General features: G+C 42.1%; 1 protein-coding gene across 1 annotated transcript in view; it reads left to right on the plus strand.

Annotated features, from left to right (window-relative positions):
* Positions 1-20,955, plus strand: part of ntm (neurotrimin) — a 537,242-nt gene that overhangs the window by 284,120 nt on the left and 232,167 nt on the right. The gene's annotated exons all lie outside the window — the stretch shown is intronic.

Raw genomic sequence — 20,955 nt, forward strand, 5'->3', positions numbered from 1 at the left:
TTTTTTTATGTGGAGAGAACTGATCATATCCACATTAATTGAGACCAATCACTCAGTTTATCTTTCCTCTGCCAGCATAGCACTCAGTCCCAGTTTCAGCATCAGCTAATCAAACTCTTTGCATCCATCTTCTGCTTCATCCAGCGGCTTGTTAGCTCACCGTCCTCTTCCTTGAAGCTTTAAGCCTCTGTTTGTCCAACTTACTGCTTTTATAACAAGCTGTGCTGTGCAGCTGAACATACAGCCAGTTCACACAGAGTTCCCTATGCACTGGGTGGCAACAGACTGTGATGGTATCCGTACAATATACAACTCAAGTGGTAGATTTTTTAGAGATATTGACTATTAAATTTGAGCAGACTTGCCTATGAATAATTGATGTCCACTGATTGTTTGTATGGCAGTCAGCACATATTTATCAAGCACTTTGTGGCTGTTACAGTTACGTTGACAACCATCCACAGCTACAAACTGTGGCAAAAAAAGTTTTGTAAATTACTGAAAAACCCTTGCGAAATAGAATAAGGGAACAGTCTGCACATGGACAGTTCGGACATGTCACTACCAATATTTTGGGTGGACATATTTGACCCTATATTTGAGCCATTATTTTGTCATATTACATAATTCAGATGTGCCCTCCTGGAGGCTTCTTCTCCGAGACAACATAGCATGCTAGCAGTTGATTGGCTAAAAGGGGAGGGGCCGACATGAAGGAGGCTCCAGTTTAGGGATGCACTGGATCCAGGATTCAGTGCATCCCTAAACTGGACAGCAAAGACAGCTTTGCTCTGTTTGGGTCCGTCAGTCCAGACTCGTAACGTAATGCACAGCAGACTATAGGGAAGAAGCTTGTCCCCTAGGAGACAGGGCTGGACAGTGTTGAAAACACTGGAGAAGTCACAGAACATGACAGAACATCGCAGTGAGATGTGATCTAGCAGTGGTTGGTATGGTGAGAGAACAAATGCACTCTCATTATACTCCTATTTGAGTATCATTTGATAAAAACTAAAAAGGGCCAGCTGTTTCAGTAAATGCGGGAGTACCTTCAACCTGAATTGTATCTGAGTTCCATAGAAGTGTGGTTGCAAAAGGAGGTCGGTTTCTATTGACGTCTATGAGAAAGTGACCCACTTCTCTCTCAATTCATTACCTCAGTAAACATTTTCATGATGAATTCATGGTCTGAATCGTTCAAGTCTTTGCAACACATGTTCATTGTTTTAATAATGGTCTCGTTGGTTTTAAAGTTGACGATAAAGCAGGGGGTGTTTTAAAGCGTGGCTATGATGTGACTGACAGTTCACGGTCTGTCTTATGTAATATAACTATTGGACAAAGATATATTTAAAACCTAGCGAAGCTAAATCATACCTCGGATTATGTAGGCAAGCTTTCAGCAGCAGTTGGATCCGGATTGCTAATGAAAGTGTGTAACGGAGTATAAGCAGCGTTGCCAAGTCTCAGCTAACGTCACAGTCAGCAACCGCCCAACAGTCTATGGCTCCTCCCTCTTGTCTAATATCGTCACATTCGCAACCTGGATGCCCTCACCTAACTGCAAACTCAATGACTCATATCAGATCTCCACCAACCAATGGGTGACATCACACATGCTCTGTCCATATAATATTAACAGTCTAAGTTCCAACCTTTTAACAACAAAGTAAGTGCATTATGTCCACCCACCGCTACTATACAAGGGTAATTAAACTTGATTAGACGTGTATCCAGGAAGCCTATGCAGCCGTCAGGCAGGCGGCTCTAAACTTGGCCAGTGCTGTAGCACCATCATCAAAAATGGATTGCAAGGCTATTTGTGGATAGGTAAGCAGCAAGATGATGTTTTTACTGTCAATTTGAAAAAGCAGTGTGTCCAGTTCAGTAAGCCTAAGGATGCTCTAAAAGTTGTTTCAGAAGCACTTCAACAGGAAGACAAAGCTGGAAAAGATCTGTACTTTCCGTCATGAAAACGCACACTCAAGATGATGAACATTGGCACAAAGAAGGAGCTGCTTAGCATTAAAAACAAAAATATCTCTACTGGGATTAAAGAGCCTTAATAGTTGAACCCCAGTTCAACTGTGTAAAAAAATAGAATAGTCATCTCCAAGAGTTATCCATCCCACAGAAAACTCTATTGTCTCTCCAGGTTAGTGTATATGCTAAATATAAATAGCATTACTGCATAGGCTGCAGTTTTGAAAATGGATGCTGGCAGATATTGGTGCAATGTCTAATAAATGTAGTGTGTAAAATGACCCCCAGTGCGTCACAGCATATTAAGGAAGCGTGCTAAGTTGAAATACTATCTTTTCTGACCACAATGCTAATGTCAGTATTTTCTCCTTTTGAAATTTCAGTTCCGTGATGGAATTTCTGTCTGTGTTCTTATCAACTGCCCAGTCTCACAGCCAGGCCAGGTTGCCAAATACACCCGTAAAAATGTAAACCCATCTCGCTACAGCTGTAGTCCAGCCATGAGAATTAGCCAGAGTTGGCTAATTTCCCCCTGAACTGGTAAAGCAATAGCTTCAGGCTAATTTATCACAGCTACAAGGGACAGGTATTTATGTCATTTCAACATTTGTGTACTCACATTGAATTATATAGAACTCGAGTTGGGTTCTTGCAAAAAAAACTGCGACACAGTCAGTAAAGGGATCCTGAGAGGTCCTGGCTAATGCCGCTATGCTAACAACTGCTAACAGGTGTTTTTTTTCTTTCTACCCACTGCAGCTTTACTAAGTTTTCAGTTTAGTTTTCTACTTGTACTTTACTGTACAGAAACTATTTCTAAGTGAAATAAAGTAGACATTGTATGGAATGATTTATTAGACCCCACTACAAAAACCCCTTAATCATAGTTTCATTGTTTAAAATCACCAGCTGATGGCTGATTTGATGGACTGCAGCTGTAGTGAATGCTGTAGTTTCTTAGCTTCCAGCACAGGGTTGGCCCTGAAAGATGTGTGCAACCTTTACCATGAAATAACAGGGTTCTCCTGTTTCATATATTGGAATATTTCATCTTTCTCTTTGACTGTTCTAAGTTCAGATGAAGTACAGGTATTATTAGTTTTGACTGCTTGTTCAAGTTCTGTTCAACATCAGTGTGTCATTGAAACATCATACACAGCATACAAATTTTATTGTCACTTCATTGCTTCCCACACACATGATACTGTATTGTAATGTATTGTCTTTTGTCTTTTTTATTTTTTTTTAAGTCCACAAATCAAATAGGAGAGCAATGGAAGGAACAGCCCTAGTGCTGACTGAATTCATAACCTTGACACAGTAATAACACGATGATCACATTGGTCAGGCAGTCTCAGCACAGAGTTCCACTCTCTAAATCTCAAATTCTGAGCATGATCCACAGGCACCAAATGGCCTGGCCACCACGTCGGCCCTGGAGCAGAACCCTCCCACACTAGATTGCCTCTCCCCTATTCCTGAAAGCACCCATTCACTTCAAGTCCCATTCATTAAAGCACATCATACCACCCAAGAGCCAGCCAGCCAGGTCTCTGAAAGGCCAAGGGAGCCATCCTGAACATCCCCTCATTCACTTATTAGAACAAGACCTTACTCTGAAAAGGAGCAGAACGAGGGAAGGAGCAAAATCTATTGCTCTTTCTCACCTAATCTTCATTAGGATTTCACCCCCACAAACTCACAGCATGACTATCTGCTTGTGGTGTTTGGCCGGGGGATTAAAACCTTTGAGTGCACACCTTTAGGCAGAAAATAGGAATTGGAATTAACTGAGATTCAGTATTATCAGCCTACGTGCCATAGGTGGCTGCGAGTTGATCAGCCCTGAGGTGAGCGACTTAATACCAGCCTCATTAAGAGCATAGTCCATTACTGATAAGGGTCCCCCTTGAGACGCGCTAATTAAAAAGCAAAGGGGGGTGAGTGGGCGAATTGGACACATTTAGAGAAACTTTAAGTTTTCATAGCAAAACAAAAGTCTGGCTAATCTGGCTGCCTCTTGTGTAAGGTTCTGTGTCTGCCCAGACGCACCTACCAGGGTGCAGGTATTTATTACTCACAGCCATATTAAGACTTGAAAAGGGCACAATGATTTGCACAATGATCCTGCCATATTAGATTGTGTGTATCAAAGACGTGTGTGTGTGTGTGTGTGTGTGTGTGTGTGTGTGTGTGTGTGTGTGTGTGTGTGTGTGTGTGTGTGTGTGTGTGTGTGAGTGAATGCACATTTTAAAACAGAAACTGAATGTAGTCGCCCACTTGGTGGCAGAAGAGCTCTACTGTTGGGGAAAAACGTCTCTTTGTTGCTCTCTCCCTGTGCAGAAAAAAAAGACTTCTGCTTGGAGAAGTGAGAAGACAGGAAATGAGTCGTAGATGTCACGAGTATCACACTGGTTCTGCGCAGATTGACACACCAACTCGGCTGCTTTCTGTATGTCAAATAAGTTGATGAGGTATTGCGGAGGGAGAAAAATACATGTTCCTGTTGGGATTTCATCTTCTTTTCAGAGAGGTTTTCTGTCTAATGGGGAAGCTTGTATCTGGATAATTGTGAATATTAGTTCTTGAATTAATCCTGAAGGTACTTGAAATGGAGGGGGTAATGGCTGTAGTTACTTATATCTCTACCTTTGAAATGAGTCTAATGTCAAATACCATGAAGACCATGACGCTGCAGCTGTGGTATGTCTGCAGCTATGGTGCTTAGCAGGGTTAAACATATTCCTCCATTACTGGAAACCACAAGTAATCTGTGTCATACGCTAAAAGCATTTAGATTTTTTGATAGAGCTGTGCCCATTGGATGTGTGTGTATGTGCAAGGGCAGGGGAAAATTGTTATTCTCATACAAACCATGTCAACCATCAAAATTACGCATCTTCTCCTCCTGGCGTGTTGCACTTCAAAGTTATTCTTTGTTGTTTGGCAACCCAAAAAAATCCTACCTCAGTGGATTTTATGTTGAGGGATACAATGTTCGAAAAATGACTTTCATCCTTGAATAGGGAAGAATAAGTGACTGTCAGATAATATTGTGCTTGGCGGTCCACGTGCAGAAACAAACATGCATGCCTTATAGAATGACTCGAGCAAGCAGAAAATAAATTTCCTGCTCCATGCACTTCGGTTGTCTCTGGTTTCATCCCTATCCATTTCAATGCTGCTGCTAATGCTGTCATTGATAGTGAGGGCAAGGTCTGTTCATACACAAACCATTTCTCCTCTGGAAAGAATTGATTTAATGACAACATCCAGTAGCTGCAATCGATGGGGCAGAAGGAAAAGTACATTATGAGGAAAGGAAGACAGATAATGGAGGATCACAAAGCCATTTCCATCACTCTAACTAGCATCCTTGAACACGCCTCCCCTCCTTATTCCAAAAGTAGCCAGTGGAACAGGCCTGTGTCTGACCCACCGACTGTATATAAAGATGGACGAAGCGTCTCTACTTCCTCACACTGTACAAAAGTGAAGCCAAAATATCCCAGATACGGGCCCCCCACCAACCTGTAATTCTGCAGCGAGAGTCTGCGCAGTAGTGATTGTTGAGGCAGCAGTATCAAAAGTCCCGCCCATACACAAGCCTGAGTCAATCTCAGCTGTCAATCATGACGTTTCACCCCGTTTTTTAGCATCAAATAACTAATAAAAACCAAACTGATCATAAAAACAAACATGTGAACAAACAGTGTAATTACAACTACCTAAAATGACAGAATCCGGCCAATGCCAGATTGCCTAACATGGAGGGGGCGGGGCTTAGGACCTATACTGCAGCTAGCCACCAGGTAGCGATCCAAATCTTTTGTCTTCCCTTAGAGAGTCTACGCATCAAATGCTCTCAATCAGGATCCCTGCTCTGAACATGTCTCACAGTCTTCCCCCAGTAAATTATTGCAACACCCTTTTTATTTTGACCCACTTGATCCTTGCCACCCAGAGGAGCCACATCTGGGATCGCAGTAGCATGCATACTAGATGATGATCATTTCCGATTACTACCCCTCTGGTTTACCCCCATGTGGCTCTTCAGCTCGCTGCTGTAACTGGGGCTGTGGACAAAAAGACATCCTCTTCTCCATTTTATAATTAAGCTCACACACACACACACACACACACACACACACACACATAGATCCAGCTAGCTATTTAAAGTGTTTTCAACTATAGAAGTGTACAGTCTCTCTGTCTTGTATCTCAGGACCACATCCCCTCCAAGCACATTTGAGGAGCTGTCTCATCAAACTGCAGAGGTTTAATTCTTCTCACAGTGTAAAGATGCATTGTGGGTCCCACACCCACCATGACATTGTTTATGAGATACAAAAGCTTCGGTTGCTTTCATGAATGTCAATCTGCAGAGCATAGATTATTTTTTTTCCGCTTGTCCCAGATATTAGGACTTGTATTTTTTGCATGATTTATGACGTTGCGTATTTATATAAAGCATTTGTTTCACTTCTTTATCCTCAGCTCATTCATGGGGGAAATATACTGCTTGTACTGTGCAGTTTGATGGAAAGCAAGGCAAGCGAGGGCCTGGGTAAAATAAAATCCTTACAATAATAAATAAAAGCCAGACCGTTACACAATTGATAGAGATGTACAATACGGGGTAAAAAACACATTTTACAAGTCAAAGTCTGACAATGCCTGTCTGTATTCATGGGTTGGAGGAAGGTCTGGCAATGTGAGACTTTTTAACTAATAACTCAGGACCAGGAAGTCAGGTGGTTCAGAAGCCTGGCAGCCCCCACAGCTAGGGCCAGATTACCTGTTGTTTTCAGTTTCTATCCGAGCACTGTCTGAGGACCTGAGGCTCCCATCCAGCTCCTGATGGGACAAAAGCCCTGAGATATTGCTTGGAGCAAGGCCTGGACTAGTCCTCAGAGCAATCAGTCTAATCTGGGTACCAGCTCTGGAAATGACAGACAACCCATGTAATGCCAGGATAACAGCAATATGCTTCCTTGTGTTAAAGTTATTATCCTTTGTGATATTGAACCCCATTTTTTTTTACTATCTATAACTGGCCTTTTTTCAGCAACTGCCCTTCATTGTATGTGCATTTCCTATTAGCAGTAAAGAAGCCGGTGGATGCACTTATTTCTTGTAATGGGGCGGACAATATTCACTTTGGCATTTTGAACTTTAATCTGAGAGTTTTAACACACTTTAACACTTGCCATAATCACAACCACAGGATATTGTTTGGACCTTGGACTTAAATCGGGATTATACCATTGCCTAAAATGTTCTTTCAGCTAGTTAGTAGACACGCTATGCATTTTAATATATGTCAATTTTTTCTTTAGTTTACTAGTCCATGACACTTGTTAGTATTATTGTGATATCCCGAGATCATGCAGGAATAACGGGATCACATATGACACAAAAGTCCATCTCATCAGGCTTCAAGTAAAAGCGTTTGTGTCCTAACAGCAGCGGACCAAACCAGTCAGCGTCCAGTGAGGAGGAACTGGCAGCCCCAGCGTGGTTTAGGTGTGTGTGACAACGGCAACTCTTCATTTGAAACAATGGTGGACATGATAGACAGATAGATCATTCAATCACCAACCAGGTATTTTTTAGGGAATGCTCTTTTCCAAAAAGCTTCCAATGCTGTTATCTCACATGGTTCGGTTTAACAAACCATCTGGCGCGTCAGGTTAGAGTACAATCGCATAAAGTACAATACAATAAACACTTAATATATATTTTCTTCATTAACCCACTTTGCTATGCAAATTCTCTCCCGTAATTTTAGTGACATTGCTCTGATTCCGGGAAACCACACAGCAAGGATTGACTTCTCCGTCACAACTGAAAAGTTAGAGCTGTAATTTTCATAGTCAAGCAAAGTCCTTAATAATAACTGAACAGTGACTGCTTGTGTTTGATGAGTGAGCCCTCTCTGACTACCAGACTGCCTGCAGCTTTCTCCTTGCCTGTTCACTTCTTGTTGAAAATGAATGTCTTTTGGGTGGCAATCACTTTCTGTGTGTAATGGCCCCTAAGGTGAGCCCTCACACTTTATTCTCAGTGAGGTCATGATGCATGGAGAGTGGATAGTACAGATTTCTTACATCTGTTGAAAGTACAATGGCTATCTCAGCACTCCACATAATCTAAACTACTCTGGACCCGATTAAGACAACAAAAATTGCATTTGAACATCTTTCCATTCAGAGAGCGATAATTGGAATGCTGTATTAGTCGTCCTAATATGTGATTACATCTGAGAGCCCGTCAGAATACACAGAATCCATCATTTGTCTGTGCTTTCAGCCTTAATAACCCCTGACAACACCCCAAGGCACCATTCTGTTTCCCATAACAACTGAACTTCAGCTGTGCTGTCAGACAATGCTGAGCAATATTCCAAGCTTTTCTCAAGTCCACTCGGTTGGTTTAAAGCTGCCATTGGCTGCTGCGGCTGTGTTTCTCTTCCCTTTTTTCCCTGAGCACTGAGGAGCCCAGGTGTTGGCAGTGAGCAGCTTGCATGGCAGCAAAATGATATTTTGATGAGATGACAGTCAGCTCACTTTGCAATTCTGCTGTGTGGCACAGCATTGTGGCCCGGCGCTCCAGTGGGACAGGCAGATCCATGGGTCTACACAGCTGGCATCTGCTGCTGCCAACTGCGGCAGCTCCCCATCACAGATGTTCCTGCAGCCAGCACATTGGCAGCACTTCGCCCTTTGTGTTGACCTCATTCATGAGCACAGCTAGCCTCAGATGAAAAGTGGAATGTTGCAGCCGACAGTGAAACCGTTAAAGGAGTGTTCATGGGAGATTAGCTTGTTAGAGTGTTAGAGTTAAAGTGCAAATAAAGACGACAAAAACACCAAAATGATCCAAGGGATAGTAGCCAGAGATCAACATATCTGTAGCCAGTTTCTTCAAGGCAAACACAGATTATTAATTCAATCATGAGAGACATGACTTGCAGATATGCAAAAGGTTTATTGTACAGCATACTGAATGTACAAAGTGTTTGGAGATTAGACTTCATCGTTATACTAATAGTTTGTATATAGGGGTAGGCAACCATTATAAACCCCTGATGGAATCTAAACACCAGTGGTGGCGACAAAGGAGCCCAAAGCCCAGACCGAAGGAGGCTCCGGACAGGTCAGCTGGAGTAGATGACTGGAGGTCGAAGGGGGGGTGGAGGGTTGCACTCTTTGCCTGCAAGAACATCTGATGGCAAAGGGAGAAACAGATTTAAAGCAGGGTTGTGACTCTGTGATTGGCCTTTGAAATTTGTGTACGATTCTGACTAATAGCTGATTGGAGTTAGGTAGAGCATTGATTAAGAGTGAGGTCTCCCTGAAAGGATTTACACTGAGATACATTTCAACGAGTAGAGACTAGTTTGTAGATATACAGCATGATAAAAATGTACATTTATTTGGAAAACAGCTGATTTGATTTAGTAGAGCATCGGTTAAGCATTAGGTCTGGGGCTCAGTGGTAGAGCGGTCGCCTTCCAATCCCAAAGTTGGTAGTTTGATCCCTGGCTGTGCAGTCCCATGTCAAAGTGTCCTTGGGCAAGACACTGAACCCCGAGTTGCCCCTGATGCTGCGCCATCGGAGTGTAAATGTGTGTGAGTGTGTATCTGATGAGCAGGTGGCAGCTTGTACAGCAGCCTTGGCCACAGTGTATGAATGGTGAATGGTTCCTGTACTATGTAAAAGTGCTTTGAGTAGTTGTTAAGACTAGAAAAGCAGTACACTTACAATTTTCCTCAAAGAATTTATACTGTTTTTACGGCTGCACCTGAACAATCCCGGAAGTGGAACATAATCGATGTACAGAGCATATATAGTGTATCTGACTGTAGCAGCAGGGGCTTCTTGTGTGTGTGCTCACTGTCTTCACCGCATGTAAGCTTGTACATATGGTTTTCACTGCATGATGCTGTGATAATCACTTCACAATGAGAGGTGATTAATTAAAAGAAAATGTATCTGACGGTGGTAGGGTAACATGATCTATTACATGTTAAACATCTGTCATTTTCTTATAGTTGGAATTGTTGTTTGCTTAAGGAGATTTTAGGTGATATACGTACACCATCACTACCCCTACAGTCAACACCGCTATCCCCCCGCCACCCTCAGCGCTTCCAATCCCAAATGCACAGATGCAAATGCAATTATTTTCACATAGACAGAGAGAAATGTCATCAGGACTCTCCCAAAGCCTCCACATTCTGTCACCTAGTGGTTCTCTCTTTTTTCATTTCCACGATTCCCTTTATCAATTAAGTCTGCTCTCAAGATTGTCTCTGGCAATTTCATTACAGTCAATTAGCCTGGAGAGAGAGAGAGAAAGAGAGAGGAGAGCTTTCCAGTCAGCGAGGGAGGAACACGATGCATCTCAGCCTCTGCATACCAAACAGTGACAGCAGGAGGCTGCCGGCCAAAGAAGCCCTCAGACGGGCTGAGGACGTTTACCTCTCTAAAGCCTAATAATGTTTCTAAGACACTCAGTGGAGACTGCACAGACACACTGCTGGGGCTTTGTGCAGCAGATATTTGTATAAAGAAAGCGTGGGATGGACACGTTGCTGGCCGTCAACATAGCAGGGTTTGAATCATCTCCTTTGTCAGACGGCGTAAAACAAGCTTAAGTCAGCATTCAGACGTGTGCAGTGGGCAGCAACACATTCTCACGGGAGGATATTCATAAAACTAGCTTTTATGAAGACAGGTCTTTGGGATCTGTCAGCAATGTAGTTTGTATGGGAAGTTGCTCATTAATCTCTAAGATCAAGAGGCCATTGATAACTTATTTAAGTTGGGTTGTAAAAAGAAAAAAGAAGGATGTACTGTAGATGAAGAATATGTTGACTACTATATGCACCTGTACATATCTGAGTAAAGCACCATAGGATTAAATATTAATGTGTTCCGTTCTTCTGGTTATTTTCCTGCACTTTCTCTACCTTTACCTTTTTGCCATGGAATTATAAGTATCTTGTTGTAACATTGTTAACTTGCACAGAATGGTCTACGTATATCCATGACTTTCTGCTTCCGGAATCTTTTCAGGTTAATGAAATTAAATTAAAAATCTTCCAGTCAACTATCTGCAATCGCATTGCCTCTTAAATGTATGTTGCATTTAGCCTGAACAGCTTTTAGTATTATTATTTTCCTCACCCGGCATATTTTCTTGGACATAGTAATATCGGAATGAAATGATTCTTGTGGTTTGTCCCATCTCTGTCTGGTTCATCTGGTATACCCTGGGCATTTAATGGCATGGAAACATATGGCTGAGCTGCAGCTGGCTAACTCTTCTGCAGCAGATATAAGCCCGCCAGAACTCCTGGGAATCCACATGGGTTTTTGGGGAATAGCCAACATATGCCTGACAATGCAGTTTACCGCAACATTACCTGTATTCTGTTTTTGTAACATGCCGACCATGCAAGACCTGCTGCTGCACTCTAACAGTCCCAAGCTGGTCTTTATTCTTCATCTTTAAATAGGGATTTGTTTATAAAAATCAGTCCAGGCATGTTGTTAATATTGTAGCATAGATATTGAAACCCCCATGACAGGAAGCTGAAAGGTAGGCAGTGTAGTTTCTCTCTTTATTTGACTGAATTTAAAGGTTGTAAATTATGGTTGTTTGCAGGGCCTGAAATTAACACCTGAGCACCGAAATGCGGGTGAATTTTGGCAACACTGTCACTCTACCTGCCACATTGGCAGGTAGCCAATGACAATTGAGTGATTCGGACGCATAACTATTGGTCAGTTGCTCACGGGCCCGGACCAATCAGGGGCCCGTATCACTGGAAGACACTGATTGACAGCCGGTTCCCTAAATTGCATTTTCATTACTTGTGACAATCCCAGCAGTCCCACATGCAGCCACTGACCAATCGGGAGTTAGAACGGGTCAAATTCATTACCTTGTTTCTGATATGAAGACGAGACGTGTGTGACTCGAACATGTCACATTTACCAACAAAACACAGCCATTTTAACATCAGGACTCTGTTTACGCTGTAACGATTTTTCACTGTAAAGTTGCTAATAGTTGCCGCGGGTGGGGCTGCTGCTCCGTTCCCCCCGCAACTGGTGCATGCACACACACACAAACACACACAATCACATGCGGTGGATGCAGGAAAAAAGACGAGATCTATACAGGACAACCTAAATTGAGGACAACTTCATTATTGTAGGTGCAATGATAAGTTAAAGTACTTAATCAAACTGTATGAATATGTGTCCCAGCCCAGGATAGGAAATAATGCCTTAATGCTGGATAATCAAGGCGGCCCCCCCTGCTACAGCAATGTCCACGAGTAGGCTACCATGAACAGGATTGGATCATAGAGACACAGCAATTCCTGTTTTTCCCCTTTAAGACTAAAAAAAAAAACTGGCTGGTAAAAGTTGACTTCAGGCCCTGGTTGTTTGGATGCATTTTGATCCATTTTGACCCAATATTGATCTTTCTTATTATTTTAATCATGTATATTGTCGTCTCAGGAACTGTGCACCTCGTCCCCCCCTTTTTATTTTGCACTACTTATATTATATGTTTTATTCCATGTTACATTCCTTCTTGTTGACACCGGAAAGGGGTTGCTTGAATCTCGTTACACAGGTATTGCACATGTATAATGGAAATAATCTATTCTATATTTTTACATTTGCGTATGCCATTGTAATTAATCTAAACTAAACCAATCTTTTAAAACTCGTACCAGTTGCTAATCAAATCCCTAAGTTGATGTTGTAACATTCATGCCTTTGTCAACACATTCATCTGCAGAGTGATGATAAGGTACAGTGCACTTATAAAATAAATTGCTTTCATTTGCCGTGTCTTGCTATGCCTCCTGTTAATAGTGTTCTTTTCATATTTTCCAAGGAAACTGTGGGTGGTAGACCGCTGAATCGTGCTGCTTCTCACCCACACAGCAATCACATATGGCCGTACTGAGAAGGTATATCAAATCCTTCAAATTCCTTTCAATTTTCATGTCATCGCCATGGTATTATGATATCAGCACTGAAGTTTGCCTGTCCGTCTCTTTACATTTCAAGAACAAGAAGTTGACAGAAATATCATGCTTACATTTCAGATTCCGCCTTTCATAGATGATCTGCTTAGATCTTTAAAGCACATGACTGCTTTAGTTTGCATATTATTTAGAACAGAAAGATAACCACTATACCATCTTAATGTTTTACAATACAGATTTTATAGCAATGCAATACATGGGTGATATGACAAAGAGTGCTGACATAGAGATACTAAATTAACGCTTTAATCAGATTAATGACATGCTATGTTGTATTTACTGTAATTACAAAATAGCTATGGGTGATACCTAGAGACATGACCTTAAGGATTGGAAGCCTAGAATGTAGTGTTTCATCTAAAAAGACACAAATCGGATACATCCTAATCACGTCCAATTACGTCCAATCAAATCTCGACCTCATCAATAAACCTCCTCTGTAGAGTATAAACTGCCCCTGTGCAATCCTTTCAAGACAGCTATGATGCCTCTTTCTACCTGGAGGTGATGTGAATGAGCGAATATCAGATTGTTAGAGTGTTTTTTACCATGAATATGTCCTAACCTGATCCGTGTGTCAGCGAGCAGGCCATGTGTTCGCTTGTTTAAAAATCCACTCGCCCCTGGCTCTTTTTTGCAAAGTTCCGGGCTCCTTCACCATCTTGGTCAAAAATCGACACTGAAACTGCACTCCAGCTGTGTAGAAACAAGCAGAAATATGAGTTCCCCCCCCCCCAAAGCCATTGAGCTAGACTGCTGTCAATCTGGTTGTCAATCTGACAAGTGACTTCCATTGGATCAGAGGGAAAAAGGAGCAGTGTTGGCTAAATTTCCCAATGGAAATGCATGCATAATCGCTCATGGTATATCTGGACTATTTTTTGCGTGAACATCTGCCTCACTAGATTCACTGTATGTTAGGAAGACACAATGTCTTGTTGTCCTGTCAGTGACCGAGCTAAGTAAATGAGATATCACGTTTGCTAGCTGGTCGTTAGCAAGTCTGTTAGCTCAGTAGCTGTTTTATGGACCAAAACAATGTACAATTGTGAACAAAATGCCAGGGTGGTGTAAACAGAAGGGTAGAGAGAGAATGGAAAGAATCTCCGAGATCTATTGTGACTGACTTGCGCTAGCCCGGTATGCTTTTCTTAGACAACACACAACACAGGATTTGTCTGTTTGTCCATGTGGTTGAAACATAATCCTGGAAACCAGCCAAGAAAGCTGACATTTTCCACAATACAAATAAAAACTGATGAGACGTGACTAGTTTGCTTGCCCTGCTGTCTGCAGGTCCACTTGAAGTGGTTTGGAACAACAGCGTCATCTGCATCCTCTCAAAAGGAATACAGATTCATCATCCCACAGACTCTCTCTCTTTCGCTTTCTCCTAGCTATGTCCACTCGGGCCGACTCTGTGCCATGCTCGGCAGATATGGTGTGATTTTCTGAAATTCGTCATGCCTCTCTGCATTGTATTCTACTTTTGCCAGAGCAAATTGGTCTTGAAAGGGTCTGCAAACAAACAGCAGCATCTTCAAACAGTGTGTGAGGTGGGATATTGTATGTGGATTTCCACTCACTTATCTGAACAACTGTGAAATCACAGAAGCTGCTCATGTGTTGCATCCTCCGCTGCTATTGAGTGTGGCTAGCCATTTCTCTCATAAGTAATGCAGAACTAAGTGAATCCTTCAGAGCCTTCAGTTTGACAGCATGCAGCTGCTTAAAACGATTGCCAACAGTTTTTGTGGATAGGTTCTGAGACAAGTGTGAGGTCTTTTCAAAGGCTCAACATATGGTGGGGAACTGAGGTGAAAGTTGCTATAGCACTTAAAATGGCGGGGTATGCATCTTTACAATATGTTGTATCCCATCCCAGAATGCTGTGTGGACTAGCCCGACCTTCTTCCGCAGCACTGTGGCACAAGGTCTGGCAATGCGAGACTACCCGGTAAGAGACAGAGAGAGGCAAAAGAGAAGTGAAAGTGTTCTCTCTCTCCCCCCCCCCCTCCCCCTCCCTGCCACCTTCTCAATTTCTCTTCATGAATTTACAGCCTTCTCTGTTTCTTCTTCCAATGCTGACACACATTATGCATCAGGTTTTAATTGATCCCTCTGGGGTGGAATACTCACAGTTTGGGGAGACTAAGGTACACAATGGTATGAACCTCAATCCTGTGATTGCCAAGCAAACACTGCGTTTTGAATACCTAGCTCCAGGCAACATTAATTGGTTTTGCATAGACGCTCGTGCTTCTGTACTGCTGAGACATTCAATGGAAGATGGGGTGGCTTTGCAATTATTTAAATAGTGTAAGCACGATGGGAGTAAGACATGTCATGTGTTTAATGTGTAAACTAATACACTATGTACAGTCAGGTTTTGGTGTTTGCACTTTCAGTATTGAGCCCTGAACAGATAAGAACAGCTTCCAATAGTTTTCAGTTATTTAGTTGTGATAGATAACCTACTAAATAAAAGGTACTTATGTATAACAGTTTGCCAGTGTAAGCATATACAGTTTGTTGTACTATTTAATCTGCCCAACAATAATATGGTAATGTTGCCCTTATATTACCCCATGTTGTATGTGACGTCTCACCACACGTTGCCACTGTTGTTGTTTTGCACTAGCTGTAGGTTAAGGTTGTATATCATTACATATTCATAGTGCTTTGTCCTAGTTTCTGTACATTTATTTGTGTTTGGTGATAAACGTTACCAACGTTATCTATTTTGATCCGTTAGCCTCTTTGGTATTGCAGAGCAAAGTGTTCGAAGACAGTTCATGAGAGACAACACAAAAATAATGGTAAAATTATGTTAATAATGATGATAATATTAATAAACACTGCATCAAGGATAGCGATTTTCACTGATTGGCCGTAGGAAATGAAACGCCATTTTCACTAAGATGAAGCTTACATCTCCAAAATGTAACCAAACACAACTTGAGCATCAAACTAAGAAGTTTCAATTCATCGTTTAGTGTGGACTTGACACCCGAACTTAGGAGAGAACATACACTAAGCGCTGCAGGGTGACTAGTATGCATGTGAACATTTCATTTCAGACTCTTCAACCTCTCAACTAACTTCCATCAAGATTTGGGTATAATGGAATTTGTGGAAAAACACTGGAAGTTCTTATTCATTTCCTTATGTCCTGTGATCTGTCGACAGCATGTGGAGAAGGGCTGTTGGTAGGTGAGTGCGAGCATGAATCACCAGCCGAGCCTTTAAACTCTCCCTTTCCCCCTAGGGTATTAAATGTCCTCATCCTTGTCCCTGGACTCTTTGAGAGCAGATGATCCTCATTAACGGTGCCCGGATGGAGGGCATGTGTCTCTGCAGCCTCTCCTGTCCTCACACTGAGAAACCCAATATGACAAATCCTCTTATAAAGATATCAGCATCCCAGCCCGGCCTCCGTCCTCATCAGACATCGATGCCGGATTCATTCATCCTTATTTGCACACAGCATTGATCAGGTGAAACTAGGACAGGCAGAGTTGTAATAAATGATGAATATCCTTCGCCAAGCATTTTTGCTAGGACCTGACACATGAGGTATGGCGATCACAGTTAATATCGTCTCGCCGCCATGCAGATGAAGGGTCAGGTTGCCTTCCCATCAACTACAATAATTGAACTGTCGCCCGAAACCGCAGTATTCCCCAGTTCTCTTCATGTATTCCCCTTTCTTATATATTCCATGAAATTTTCATCAGCTCGAGCGGGGAGTTATTTCCTGTCTTCATTTAGTCAGCTAACTTGAATGCAGTTGAAGACTTTGCTGACAGCGAACAAGATCCACAGCCATGTTTTATCAGATGAAAGCAGCATGTTGATGAAAGAGCAGTTCAAGAGAGATCAAGGCACTCGACCTATAAATGTGCAAATGACAACCCACCTGTTTTGGGTTTTTTTTGTAGTCACTTCCTGCCATTTAAACCCAACTCTGCTGCTCCTGCCTCACACAGATCACAGCTGTGGGCTCAGAGTGTGGATGACACCCCAAGGTAACAGATTCCCCAGCAGCTGCTGTGGTAGATCAATTTAGTGTGATAACATCATGATGGAAAGGCAGAATCTAAATTCCTCTGGATAATATTCAATGTCAAGGAATTGTAGTTGTGTTAAACAAAGAGGGAGCTGGTGTGTCAGCTCTATCCCCTATCTGTCCTACACGCTGTATCCTTGGATAAACACATTTCTAATGGTTCGATTGTGAAACCGAACAATCTCATTCATTTCAGAAAAACAAGTATGCCCTCCGGTGGGAAAAATGAGTTTGTATTGCTGTCACTCAGTGGGCCTTTGTTCAGTCGCACGGCCATTCAGTCGTTTCCTTTCACTTTAAGATCATAGTGACTTTTGACATTTTCTTACAGATTTATTTATGATTTTGCAATGTGCACTCAACTCAGCGGTCAAAGCTGCTGCAACCCGTTTATATTTCCCAACTGTGTATGAAAACCTTATGCAGTCTTCGATTTCAGAACATTTTTCAGGAGGACCACGGGTTCAGAAACCTTGAATAAAAAATCTAAATTGTAAATAAATCCGTGATTCCAATAATTTGGTAAATGGTAAAACATGAAACATGAATGTACTTTCCCATAGATACTGTATGTATTGTAAGTCTGCCAAAAACAGAGGTGAAAGATTATCCGTCAGTGATTTGACATTTCCTACAGTCACATAGTGCTGCCAAACGTTTGAGGACAAAAGTTCAGTTCAATATAAAATGGATTATATTTTACCTCAGCGCACATTCACTCAAGGCTGTAGAGAGAGAACCACAAATCAAGGTGAACTTTAATACATCTGTTTTCCCATGATGTTGATGATGTAAGGATAAACTTTGGGATTTGACTTCATGAAAAACTTTTAATACTTCAATTTTTTTCGAAGGCGCGCTATGTTTGAGGGTTTCTAGTTATCATAAGAACTCTTTACTCATGATTTGGCTCTTCGATATCAACTTCTAGTGGGTAACAGAAAACTTGATCATCATCACAGTCTCATAGAAATCACACAAATGAGGCCAGTGATTGCGCAGATCTAGGAAACCTAGGATGCACTGTCCTAAACATGGTATATCATTAGTTGAGAAAGAGCCACGTGTAGAGGAGAGACAGATCTTCAAAGGAGCTAAAGGGAAATCACTCCCAACAGTGTCTTGAGAGGTGCACGGATTCCTAGTCTCGCATTGACATACCTAGTCCACACAGCATTCTGGGATGAGAGAAAAACATGCTCTGGTTTATTAGCCAGTCTTTAAACCAATCACAATCGTCTTGGGCGGCACTGAGCGCCGGACAGAGTCACGGTGCCTCGGCAAAATAGTCTCAGGAAGGAACTTGTTTTGGTTCAAAAGTAGTTTTAGTCGTGCGACAGAAAACTCAGATTGGATAAATAGTCTAGCTAGCAGGGGTAGGGAATCACCAGACGCCTCCTGATACGATATAATCATGATACCTATGCCACAATACCATATCATTGCGATTTTAAACGTATTGCAACATTCTGCGATATATTGCAATTTATAACCTTCAGTCCAACTTTTACTTTTTCCAATTTCAAATGATGTCCCCCAAGGAACCTTTGTCAAAGTCTGTTTTATCTAAAAAGATTTTGTTATACCACTTCAATTAAATGCTGCAAAATGGGATTGTCAAACAGACAAACCAATACATATGTTATGACAGATTGGCACTTGGCGCCTGTGTATCAATACAGTATTGCCACTGAAAATATCGCGATACTATGCTGTATTGATTTTTTTTCCCCCACCCCTACTACCTAGGTGTCTGGATTCACCCTGCAGAGATCTGAGGAGAAGTTAACCGTAGTCCTCAGAAATCCACCGGAGGTTAGAACTCCAACATAATAAAAGAGGAAGGTAACCGACATTCGGCTGAAAAGAGTGAATGGAGCAATCCTGGAAGTGAAACGTCGGGGATATAGACTACCTGATTACTCACTGAATGTGACAAGAACTAAAGCTCTACATAAAAACCCAAAGGTGGCATTGGGAACATTAACAGAGAGAGAGGCAGAGTAAGGGAAAGTCAGCCATAATTACACAGAAAGAAATATGCCCTCATATAACCATGTAATAAGTTATTTTAATGTCAAACAGCAACACATTTCTTGACATCCCCCAGCTCTCTGTTTATTCCATTTATCCTTGCCCTCAGTCAAAAACAACACATCCAGGATGCTTCTACTGCCATCTGCTCAAATTTGCTTAATAAAAGCAAGACCATCAAATTGTTAAATTAGGCCTTTTTATGATTATGATGGGAGACTATGTAATTATGTTGCAGACAGCCCTCTGGTGGACTATCATTCTCTGCCTCTGTTTTTTTTCTTCTTCTAAATAACTATTTTGGTTTAGTCCTTTCTCTCCCTGTCCAGTCATTTTTTTTCCAATTCTCTTTGAGACTTCGAGAGGAGAGCTGTTTTCTCTTGAGGAAATGTAGGCCGTGTCAGTTTAATTACTGAGCTCTTGTTTGTTTTTGCTGGGAGATCATCTCCTCTAAAATGCAGTTTCCTGTAACAGCTGCCTAATAGGTTGTCTGAAACTGCAGGAATTGGAGCCATTTTGGTTCAAGCCTTGAAGTAGGTGCTGATGTGAAGTAGATAATACACTCCTGTTGGAGTTTTTTTGGGGGGGGATATACGGCGAGGGGCTACGTTCAGGTGGAATATCAGCGTGATGAATGCCCATGGTCTGTCATTAAAAGACTTCAAAACTTGGCCAGGTCCCAAGGCTAGACAATATGTCTCCATGGCGCCCAGCAGAGCCGCAGGGGTGGAAGATGGATGTGAGTATTGTGGCGCCCACTGTCGTACAGAGCACACCGGTTGACCGAGGGTGGTGGTGCGGAGGTCAGTCCAGTTCTGGGCTGCCCACAGCTTTTCTATGTCTGTCTCATTTCACAATTCATCAGCCGAGCGTGACTGTCAGGCGAGCCTTCAGCCCCAGCGATCCATCAGGGCCTGTCACCAAGCCATCACAACTGAGAGATGAGGCCCCGGCATTCCAATTCCATTAGCTCCGTCAGCCCCGGCTATACCGCCGAGCCGCCCAGTCAGCCAGCCGGCAACTTGTTCGGGACTCAAAGAGATAATAAAACCGTATCAGCGAATCAGAAACAGCTCCCGTCTCCCTCCAACTGCCGCCACTTCCCCCCCGACCTCCCGTCGGATGTGCTGCTGTATTAAAGCCACGCTGACTGACATTAGTTTTCTTTTCTGTCCTTTCATATTTTCTCCTCCCAATGCAATATTTCTGCTTCTTCCAACTCTTTCCACCTTACATCAGTTGCTTTTCTCTGGGCCCATGGAAAGGAAGAAAGAAAGAAAACGACATGAGTTTTAGATTGGTAATCTTGGACATCAACAGATAGCTGTCAGCTGTACATTGATGACGGGCGGCCTCTTCATTCTGGGATGTAATGAACACAATTTATGTAATCACAATCAGATATGAGTCCTGTGGTATCATAATGGTGGTAGTACAGTAAAGTTACACTATATTCTGTGAGGGCAGAGAAGGATTACTCTGTTTTGAAAGAGCACATAGCTGATGTAACACATGATGTAATACATGTTAACCCTTGTGTTGTCTTCCCGTTAGCCATGAACTTGTCCTTCCAGGTCAAAATTAAAAATAAACATTTTTTTTTGTGCTTTTACAATGTTTTTGTTGCTTTATCTGATTTATTTGTCACTTTACCCATGCTTTTGGCGCTTTTTTAAAACTTGAGCTGGTTTAATAATAGGTTTTACACTGATTCTTGGAATTCATGGTCAACAACCCTCATTTATATCAAATTATGCGTAAGTTTTTAGTTAAAAAGGCAGAAATTAT

Source organism: Etheostoma spectabile, chromosome 13 (assembly GCF_008692095.1).
Source record: "Etheostoma spectabile isolate EspeVRDwgs_2016 chromosome 13, UIUC_Espe_1.0, whole genome shotgun sequence".
In the NCBI taxonomy this organism is placed as follows: Eukaryota; Metazoa; Chordata; class Actinopteri; order Perciformes; family Percidae; genus Etheostoma; species Etheostoma spectabile.